Source organism: Rhopalosiphum padi, unplaced genomic scaffold (genome assembly GCF_020882245.1).
Source record: "Rhopalosiphum padi isolate XX-2018 unplaced genomic scaffold, ASM2088224v1 scaffold1, whole genome shotgun sequence".
NCBI classification, from domain to species: Eukaryota; Metazoa; Arthropoda; class Insecta; order Hemiptera; family Aphididae; genus Rhopalosiphum; species Rhopalosiphum padi.
In genome coordinates, this window is record NW_026869996.1 from 537,929 (window position 1) to 547,928 (window position 10,000).

The 10,000-nt window shown below is 63.3% G+C and overlaps 2 non-coding genes across 2 annotated transcripts in view; both read left to right on the forward strand.

Moving 5' to 3' along the window:
• Nucleotides 1–7,334: 7,334 nt before the first annotated feature.
• Nucleotides 7,335–7,492, forward strand: LOC132931499 (5.8S ribosomal RNA). Its single transcript, XR_009662673.1, has one exon. It is a non-coding gene; the product is annotated as a 5.8S ribosomal RNA (ribosomal RNA).
• Nucleotides 7,493–7,864: 372 nt separating this feature from the next.
• LOC132931454 (large subunit ribosomal RNA) overlaps nucleotides 7,865–10,000 on the forward strand; it is a 4,201-nt gene continuing 2,065 nt past the window's right edge. Inside the window, exon 1 of the ribosomal RNA XR_009662633.1 lies at nucleotides 7,865–10,000. This exon is cut by the window's right edge and continues 2,065 nt beyond it. This is a non-coding gene — a ribosomal RNA (large subunit ribosomal RNA).

The window sequence follows — 10,000 nt, forward strand, 5'->3', positions numbered from 1 at the left end:
CGAGAAGCACGGGCGTCGTACTACACGGTGAGGTCGCCCGTAGGCCACCGGCGACCGGACCGCGGTTCGAGATAAGGACAGTGACAATTTTCCCGCCGCGTGATTTCACCGGGGACCGTGGACCGAGAAGCACGGGCGTCGTACTACACGGTGAGGTCGCCCGTAGGCCACCGGCGACCGGACCGCGGTTCGAGATAAGGACAGTGAAAATTTTCCCGCCGCGTTATTTCCCCCGGGGACCGTGGACCGAGAAGCACGGGCGTCGTACTACACGGTGAGGTCGCCCGTTGGTCCCCGGCGACCGGACGGCGGTTCGAGATAAGGACAGTGAAAATTCTCCCGCCGTTTGATTTCCTCGGGGACCGTGGACCGAGAAGCACGGGCGTCGTACCACACGGTGAGGTCGCCCGTTGGTCCCCGGCGACCGGACCGCGGTTCGAGATAAGGACAGTGAAAATTTTCCCGCCGCGTGATTTCACCGGGGACCGTCGACCGGCGAGCACAGTCCCGTCGGCAACCGGACAGGTCGAAAAATATTTTTTCTTCTCCTGCGCTCCGGAAGCCTACACTCAGTCGCAGCACACGACGTACGCATCTATCGCCCGGCGGACTCGGGATGAAAAATAATTTTTTTTTTTTCTCCGAGTCCGACTGCGGCCCCGTGCGCAGCGGTCGTCGGTTCCCAGTCGGGTACGGTACCGGGTCAGCGAAATCTAATTTTCCTGCGGGTCGCCCGGTACCCCGGCGGTCGTCCGGCGTCGCCCGCTGATAAGCGGGCCCTCGGCCGGGTGGGTCGAAAATTTTATTTCTCCTCCGGCGCCCCGGACGCTCACCTTCGGTCCGGGGTACGAGTCGTACGCGTCTGTCAAGGCGGTTGTGTCGAGATTTAAAATTTTTTTTTTTTTCCCCCGACACCGACCGCGGACCGGGCGGCGAGGTCGTCGCGTCCCCGTTATCGCTCGGCGTACCGGGCGTAGGCGGCGAAATTTCAGTTTACCCGTAAGTCACCCGGAGACCGCGGACCGACCGTCGCGTTTCCCCGGTGGCCGAATCGCGTCGCCCGCGGAGCGCTGCCCCTCTGCCGGGTCGAAAAATATTTTTTCTTCTCCTGCGCTCCGGAAACCTACAGTCAGTCGCAGAAGACGTCGTACGCGTCGGTCGACCGCGCGGACTCGGGATGAAAAATAATTTTTTTTTTTTTTTCTCCGACCCGGCGGTGCGGTCGTCGGTTCGCCGGTTCCCCGTCGGGCACGGCACGCTGACGGCGAAATCTGATTTTCTCCGCGGGTCGCCCGGTACCCCGGCGGTCGCCCGCGGAGCGCTGCCCCTCGGCCGGGTCGAAAATTTTTTTCCTCCTCCGGCGATCCGGGCGCCCACGGTCGGTGTAGGCACGCGTCGTACGCGTCGGTCGCGGCGGTCGCGTCGAGTTTAAAAATTATTTTTTTTTTCCCCGGGACCCCGACCGCGGCCCCGGCGGAGCGGTCGTCCGGTCCCCGGTAACACTCGGCGCACGGGGGCGTAGGCGGCGGAATCGGATCCCGCCGGGTAGCGGGCCCGGGGACCGCGGACCGTACGCGTCGGCCGGCTCCCGAGGGGTCCCGGTACTCGGGGTCGCCCGTGCCCGGGAAAAGGATAAGGACAGTGAGGGAGTTGCGGCACCACTACGCACGGCGTGAGTATTTGGTGCGTACCGCTACGCACCACGTCTACGGGGCGCGCTCTTAGGACCGCTAAGGTCCGCCGGGTGTTGGGTTCGCCGGCGCCGGGTCAGCCGCGGGGACCGTGAGACGTCGTCCCCGGCGAAGTTTCCCGCGGGAACCGCGACCGGCGAGCGCCGTGCCGTCGTCGCCCGGACGGGCCGAATTGCCGAAAAATTTTTTTTCTCCACCTGCGCTCCGGACGCCCGCCGTGGGTCGCGGCACGCGTCGTTCGCGTCGGTCGACCGCGCGGACTCGGGATGAAAAATAATTTTTTTTTTTTTTCTCCGACCCGGCGGTGCGGTCGTCGGTTCGCCGGTTCCCCGTCGGGCACGGCACGCTGACGGCGAAATCTGATTTTCTCCGCGGGTCGCCCGGTACCCCGGCGGTCGCCCGCGGAGCGCTGCCCCTCGGCCGGGTCGAAAATTTTTTTCCTCCTCCGGCGATCCGGGGCGCCCACGGTCGGTGTAGGCACGCGTCGTACGCGTCGGTCGCGTCGAGTTTAAAAATTATTTTTTTTTTCCCCGGGACCCCGACCGCGGCCCCGGCGGAGCGGTCGTCCGGTCCCCGGTAACCCTCGGCGCACGGGGGCGTAGGCGGCGGAATCGGATCCCGCCGGGGTAGCGGGCCCGGGGACCGCGGACCGTACGCGTCGGCCGGCTCCCGAGGGGTCCCGGTACTCGGGGGTCGCCCGTGCCCGGGAAAAGGATAAGGACAGTGAGGGAGTTGCGGCATCCACTACGCACGGCGTGAGTATTTGGTGCGTACCGCTACGCACCACGTCTACGGGGCGCGCTCTTAGGACCGCTAAGGTCCGCCGGGTGTTGGGTTCGCCGGCGCCGGGTCAGCCGCGGGGACCGTGAGACGTCGTCCCCGGCGAAGTTTCCCGCGGGAACCGCGACCGGCGAGCGCCGTGCCGTCGTCGCCCGGACGGGCCGAAAAATTTTTTTTCTCCACCTGCGCTCCGGACGCCCGCCGTGGGTCGCGGCACGCGTCGTTCGCGTCGGTCGACCGCGCGGACTCGGGATGAAAAATAATTTTTTTTTTTTTTCTCCGACCCGGCGGTGCGGTCGTCGGTTCGCCGGTTCCCCGTCGGGCACGGCACGCTGACGGCGAAATCTGATTTTCCCCCGCGGGTCGCCCGGTACCCCGGCGGTCGCCCCGCGGAGCGCTGCCCCTCGGCCGGGTCGAAAATTTTTTTCCTCCTCCGGCGATCCGGGCGCCCCACGGTCGGTGTAGGCACGCGTCGTACGCGTCGGTCGCGTCGAGTTTAAAAATTATTTTTTTTTTTCCCCGGGACCCCGACCGCGGCCCCGGCGGAGCGGTCGTCCGGTCCCCGGTAACCCTCGGCGCACGGGGGCGTAGGCGGTGAAATTTCATTTTCCCCGTAAGTCACCCGGAGACCGCGGACCGACCGTGGCGCTTGCCCTGTGCCCGTATCGCGTCGCCGGCGGAGCGCGGCACCTCTGCCGTGTCGAAATTTTTTTTTTCCCGCGGCTCTCCGGACGCTGACCTACGGTCCGGGTACGCGTCGTACGCGTCGGTCACGGCGGTCGCGTCGAGATTGAAAATTTTTTTTTTTCCCCGAGTCCGACCTCCGCGGTCCGGGCACGGCGGTCCGTCGTCCGTACCGGTGCCGCGGCGGGTACGGCCGTCGCGACGGGTTTAGATTTGGAAAAAAAAAAATTTTCTAGGATCGAGTAACGCGTTAGTCCGCGGGTGTCGGGGTAGGTCACGTACCGGCATCCCGGGCGTTTCGAGTTCGGCCGACGTCGAAATCGAATTTTTAACTTCTTTTCGTTGCCAGCGGAATAACTCGTTACCGGTTGTTTTTACGTCGACGAACCTCAGAGGTATTCTCGTCGGAATCGTCTAAACCTATCCGAAAGTGATATCGGTCGTAGGGTTTTTCGACATTTTTTCAGTTCACGGTCCGACCTCGGCACGCCGCTACGCGCGTCGACACGAGTACCCGGAACACCGCTACGCACCGTCATGGACGCGTGGACCGCGTCCCGGCGCGATGACCGCTACGCACGTGCGGTTTTGCATGGCGGACGGTTGGACCCGAGTTTTTGTATATTTGTGAGCGGCGGTCGGTCGGTCGGCGATCAGCCGGCCGTCGGATCACCGATCACGGTACACGACAGCAAAGCCACGGGCGACGCCGAAGCCGACGCGTCCAACTCAGCCGTGCCGTTCTCGCCCCGCCAGTTCTTGGCGAGGGCGTGCCCGGCATCGGCGCCGAGTTGGTATCCGTCCACGTTTCGGCGACCGACCCATCTCGCACGCCGAGTGGCAAACCTCGACTGGCGCTGCGGGCCCTCCTACCGGTGGGTCGGCAGCGCGACACACATCGCTCAACCGATGACGACTCCCGTTACCGTTTCGCAAGATACGAACTCTCGACGCCAGAACATTCCCGCCCGCGGCCGGCCATCGTCGCCGTGCCCGGCGGTCGCCGGGGCGAAGCCCCGGGACGACGGACTTCGCGTCGCGTCCCGGCTTCCCCCACGATCTCGGCTGGGGACCTTTACAAAACGGGCGAGAGAGGCGATTCCGGCGGGTGCCGTCCGCACAGGACGGCGGTCCGCCGGTCTCCCTCAACTCTCGTCAACGCGAGTTACTTGCGACGGGTGCGTATCGCGTGTGGCGCCCGCCACAAGTCGGCCGCTCTAGCCAACGCCATCACGGCCGCGGCGATTGCGGTCGGGTCGGGTGCCCGCGCGTGTCCACAGCGCTCCCGTCGGGCCCTCGTATTCTCACACGAACCGCGGTCGGTCGCACGCCGGGACCCCAGCGGTCTCGCTGTCGTGCGACCGCCCTCGGCGTCGGCCCGCCCCCGGGCGGACCGGCGCTCGGAAGCACGCGTCCCGGGTGTCGCGTCGTGCGTCAGCGCGCGCGTCACACGGGGCGCAGTTGTTGTAAAACCGAGATCCCTGGTTGATCCTGCCAGTAGTCATATGCTTGTCTCAAAGATTAAGCCATGCATGTCTCAGTGCAAGCCGCATTAAGGTGAAACCGCGAAAGGCTCATTAAATCAGTTGTGGTTCCTTAGATCGTACCCAAGTTACTTGGATAACTGTGGTAATTCTAGAGCTAATACATGCCGACAGAGTTCCGACCGGTCGCGGCGCCCTCGGGTGTCGCGTGCGGGAGGAACGCTTTTATTAGATCAAAACCGGCCCGTCGCGGCGCGCTTCGTGCGCGTCCCGATCGCGGCCCGCGCAAAGACCTGGTGACTCTGAATAACTTCGAGCTGATCGCACGGTCTCCGTACCGGCGACGCATCTTTCAAATGTCTGCCTTATCAACTGTCGACGGTAGGTTCCATGCCTACCGTGGTGGTAACGGGTAACGGGGAATCAGGGTTCGATTCCGGAGAGGGAGCCTGAGAAACGGCTACCACATCCAAGGAAGGCAGCAGGCGCGCAAATTACCCACTCCCGGAACGGGGAGGTAGTGACGAAAAATAACGATACGGGACTCATCCGAGGCCCCGTAATCGGAATGAGAACACTTTTAAAACCTTTAAACGAGGATCAATTGGAGGGCAAGTCTGGTGCCAGCAGCCGCGGTAATTCCAGCTCCAATAGCGTATATTAAAGTTGTTGCGGTTAAAAAGCTCGTAGTCGGATCTGTGTCTGGGCGGTGCCGGACCACCCTGGCGGTCCGGCGTGTCGCGGCCGGTCGTGTCGCGGGACCACGTGTCCCGTCGGCGCGGCCGTCGTCGCGCTCGTCAGCCGTCTCGGGGTGTTAGTTACCGGCACGTCGGCCGGACGTATTGTCGGCAGGCGGACACGTGTCTCGTGCTTCCGGCGCGCCACGCGGCCACGCGTCGCTTGGCCGTCGGGGGTTCGACGACGGCGGCCGCCTACTCCAATCTTGCTGCGCGGTGCTCTTCACCGAGTGCCGTCGGCGGGCCGACACGTTTACTTTGAACAAATTAGAGTGCTCAAAGCAGGCTCAAATCTGGCGGGGCGGCTTCACGGCCGTCTCGTCAAAAGGCCCTGAATACTGGTCGCATGGAATAATGGAACAAGACCTCGGTCCCGCGCATCTCCGCCCTTCGCGGGCGCGCGAAATCGCCCTCCGGGGCGTTTCCGTGCGCGGGCCGCCGGGCCGCGGGCGCCAGTCCCCGCGCGTCCCGCCGGGCCGGTTTTCGGGACCGGAGGTAATGATCAACAGAGACGGGCGGGGGGCATTCGTACCGAGACGTTAGAGGTGAAATTCTTGGATCGTCTCGAGACGAACTGACGCGAAAGCATTTGCCAAGTACGTTCTCGTATGATCAAGAACGAAAGTTAGAGGTTCGAAGGCGATCAGATACCGCCCCTAGTTCTAACTGTAAACGATGCCAGCTAGCGATCCGCCGGCGTTTCATTAACGACCCGGCGGGCAGCTTCCGGGAAACCGAAGCTTTTCGGTTCCGGGGGAAGTATGATTGCAAAGTTGAAACTTAAAGGAATTGACGGAAGGGCACCACCAGGAGTGGAGCCTGCGGCTTAATTTGACTCAACACGGGAACCTCACCAGGCCCGGACACCGGAAAGATTGACAGATTGAGAGCTCTTCTTGATTCGGTGGGTGGTGGTGCATGGCCGTTCTTAGTTGGTGGAGCGATCTGTCTGGTTAATTCCGATAACGAACGAGACTCTGTCCTGCTAACTAGGCGGGTAAACCCGGGTCGGCGGTGGGCGCGGCGCGGGCGGTTTCGGCCGTCCGTGTTCGCGTCTCCGTCGGCTCGGCCCGGTATCCCCGAACGCGTTCGCCCGTCGTCCACGGCGGTCGTCGGGCGCGGCCGCGCCATCCGCGTCCCTGCGTGCGGCGGGCGTGTGTCGGCCGGGGGGCAACCTCTGGTCGGCGCGCGTCAGTCGTGCGTCGGGCTCCGCGGTGAAGCGCGCCGTGTTCGCGGCCGTCGCCGGCGGATCACGATACGTTACTAGGGCTACCGCCGGCTCCCAGGAGCTTAAACTCTTCTTAGAGGGACAGGCGGCGGACGAAAATAGCCGCACGAGACTGAGCGATAACAGGTCTGTGATGCCCTTAGATGTTCTGGGCCGCACGCGCGCTACACTGAAGGAATCAGCGTGTGTTAACATTCCTGGGCCGACAGGCTTCCGGGTAACCCGCTGAACCTCCTTCGTGCTTAGGATCGTGGCTTGCAATTTTTCCACGTGAACGAGGAATTCCCAGTAAGCGCGAGTCATCAGCTCGCGTTGATTACGTCCCTGCCCTTTGTACACACCGCCCGTCGCTACTACCGATTGAACGACCGCAGTGAGGTCTTCGGACTGGACGCGCGTTATTCGGCCCCCTCGGGGGCTGGGTCGTCGCGCGACCGGGAAGATGACCGAACTCGGCCGTTTAGAGGAAGTAAAAGTCGTAACAAGGTTTTCCGTAGGTGAACCTGCGGAAGGATCATTAGAGACGGGCCCGCGGCACCGGCGTCCCACGCCGGTCTCGCGCGCGCCTAATCCGACCCCGTGGCCGCGTGCGCTCGCGACTAGCTCGCCGACCGCCCCGCGCGCCGCGACCCCCGACCAAGCGTCGACCGAAAGATGGTTACCGTCGAAAGACCTTGCGCCGCGCGCACGCGTGGCGCAGAAATTTCGTCGACAAACAAAAAAAACACCCGACCCCGAACGGCGGATCACTTGGCTCGTGGATCGATGAAGACCGCAGCTATCTGCGCGTCGTCGTGTAATCCGCAGGTTATACGAACATCGACCAGTCGAACGCACATTGCGGCCTCGGTGACCCGCGGGTCCCGGGCCACGCCTGTCTGAGGGTCGTATACCGGATACTCGGCCAGACCGATGCGCCGCCGGCAGGCGTCCGACGGGAGACCGTCGGCCGCTCCGGCTGCGCGAGATTGGCGGTTCGACCGGGGAACGACGCCCCGCCGTCTGCCTCGCGGCGACGGCGACGGCGCCCGCCTCCGGTCGTCCGCCCAAGTTGTGACGGCAAACAGTCACGGGTTCTCGCGCCGTAAAACGGCACGTCCCCGTCCGCCCGCCGCGCGAGGAGCGCGGCCGGGTCGGCTGAGAGTCCTAGAGACACCTCTCCGGCTTCCGAGAAGCGGACGCGGACGGTCGCCGTACGGACGGAGCGCGGACCGCAGGCTGCCGTGTTAAGAAAAAAAACACAAACACACCGATACGTTCCGACCTCAGATCAGGCGGGACTACCCGCCGGATTTAAGCATATTAATAAGCGGAGGAAAAGAAAACAACCGTGATTCCCCCAGTAGCGGCGAGCGAACAGGGAAAAGCCCATCGCCGAATCCCGCCGCGCACTTTTGTGTCGCGGCACGTATGGGAGTTGTGGCGTACGGGCCGGCCTCGTTGCCGGGGCGCACGTGACGGTCCAAGTCTCCCTTGAACGGGGCCATGGCCCGCAGATGGTGCCAGGCCAGTAGAGGCCGTCACAGCGTTCCGGGATCGGACCGCGCCTTCGAGTCGGGTTGCTTGAGAGTGCAGCCCGAAGCGGGTGGTAAACTCCATCTAAGGCTAAATACGGCCACGAGACCGATAGTGGACAAGTACCGTGAGGGAAAGTTGAAAAGAACTTTGAAGAGAGAGTTCATAAGAACGTGAAACCGTTCGGGTGTAAACGGACAGAGCCCGCGAGTCCCCGCCGGGCGAATTCACGGTCGGTCTAACCGCCGCCGGATCTTTCGCTCGGTTAGCGGACGTCGCGACTCGTTGGGCGCCGGCCGAAGGGCCCGGGTGGCGGTTCGTCGCGGCGGGTCGCGTCTCGGCGTGACCGTTCGCGCCGAACCCCGGTGCTCCTGGTCGGCTCGCCCGACGGCAAGAACCGTCGACGCGGCCCCGTCGCAGGCGGGGGTCCCGTCGGTCGGCGACGAGTTTCGGGCTACTTTCCGACCCGTCTTGAAACACGGACCAAGGAGTCTAACGTGTGCGCGAGTCAACGGTGATCTTATGAAAAAACCACGTTTGGCGCAATGAAAGTGAACCGTTTACGGTGCGGACGATGGCCTAGCGACCGAACCCACCGGCGTTCAAAGTCGCGCTGGTCCGCAGTCCGGGGGCGTCTCCGCCAGGTCGGCTTCGGCCGTCCGGGGGCGCACCCTTAGCGCACACGTTGGTACCCGAAAGATGGTGAACTATGCCTGGCCAGGATGAAGTCAGGGGAAACCCTGATGGAGGTCCGCAGCGATTCTGACGTGCAAATCGATCGTCTGAGCTGGGTATAGGGGCGAAAGACTAATCGAACCATCTAGTAGCTGGTTCCATCCGAAGTTTCCCTCAGGATAGCTGGCGCCGATGTGTCCCGCCCGTTCGCGGGCGTACGGACGCCGGTGGGACTCCGCGCTGTACGGCGCGGTAACAACACGCTCGTAACACGGAGGATGTCTCATACGGTAAAGCGAATGATTAGAGGACATTGGGGCCGAAACGACCTCAACCTATTCTCAAACTATAAATGGGTGAGATCGCCGGCTTTACCTGGTACACCGCGTGAACCGCGTGCGAAGCCGGCGACGGAACCCTAGGCGCTTAGTGGGCCATTTTTGGTAAGCAGAACTGGCGCTGCGGGATGAACCGAACGCCGAGTTAAGGCGCCGAAATCGACGCGTATTCAGAGACCATGAAAGGCGTTGGTTGCTGATGACAGCAGGACGGTGGCCATGGAAGTCGGAATCCGCTAAGGAGTGTGTAACAACTCACCTGCCGAAGCAACTAGCTCTGAAAATGGATGGCGCTGGAGCGTCGTGCCTATACTCGGCCGTCGGCGGCATAGTGGGGCCGGTCGTCGCTCGCGGCGGCCGGGTCCCGGCAAGCCCCGACGAGTAGGATGGCGCGGCGGTGTGCGTCGAAGGGCAGGTCGCGAGACCGCCTGGAGCCGCCGTCGGTGCAGATCTTGGTGGTAGTAGCAAATACTCGAGAGGGGCCCTCGGGGGCTGCCGTGGAGAAGGGTTTCTTGTGAACAGCCGTTGTCCAAGAGTCAGTCGATCCTAAGCCCGGGGAGAGATCCTCGTACCACGGGCGAAGGCGTTTTCGAATCGCCCATGGGGCGAGAGGGAATCCGGTCCGTATTCCGGAACCCGACGCGGAACCGCTCCCTAGTGTTCGGGGCTCTTTTGTCTCGTCCGGGCGACCGGAATGAACTCGAAGAAGCCGCCGGGGGGTCCGGGAAGAGTTCTCTTTTCTCTGTGAGCGTTGTACGTCCCTGGAATCCTCTAGCCGGGCGATAGGGACGCGAGCGCGAAGAGCACCGCTCGTTGCGGCGGTGTCCGTGACCCCCACGCGGACCTTGAAAATTCGAGAGAGGGCCAC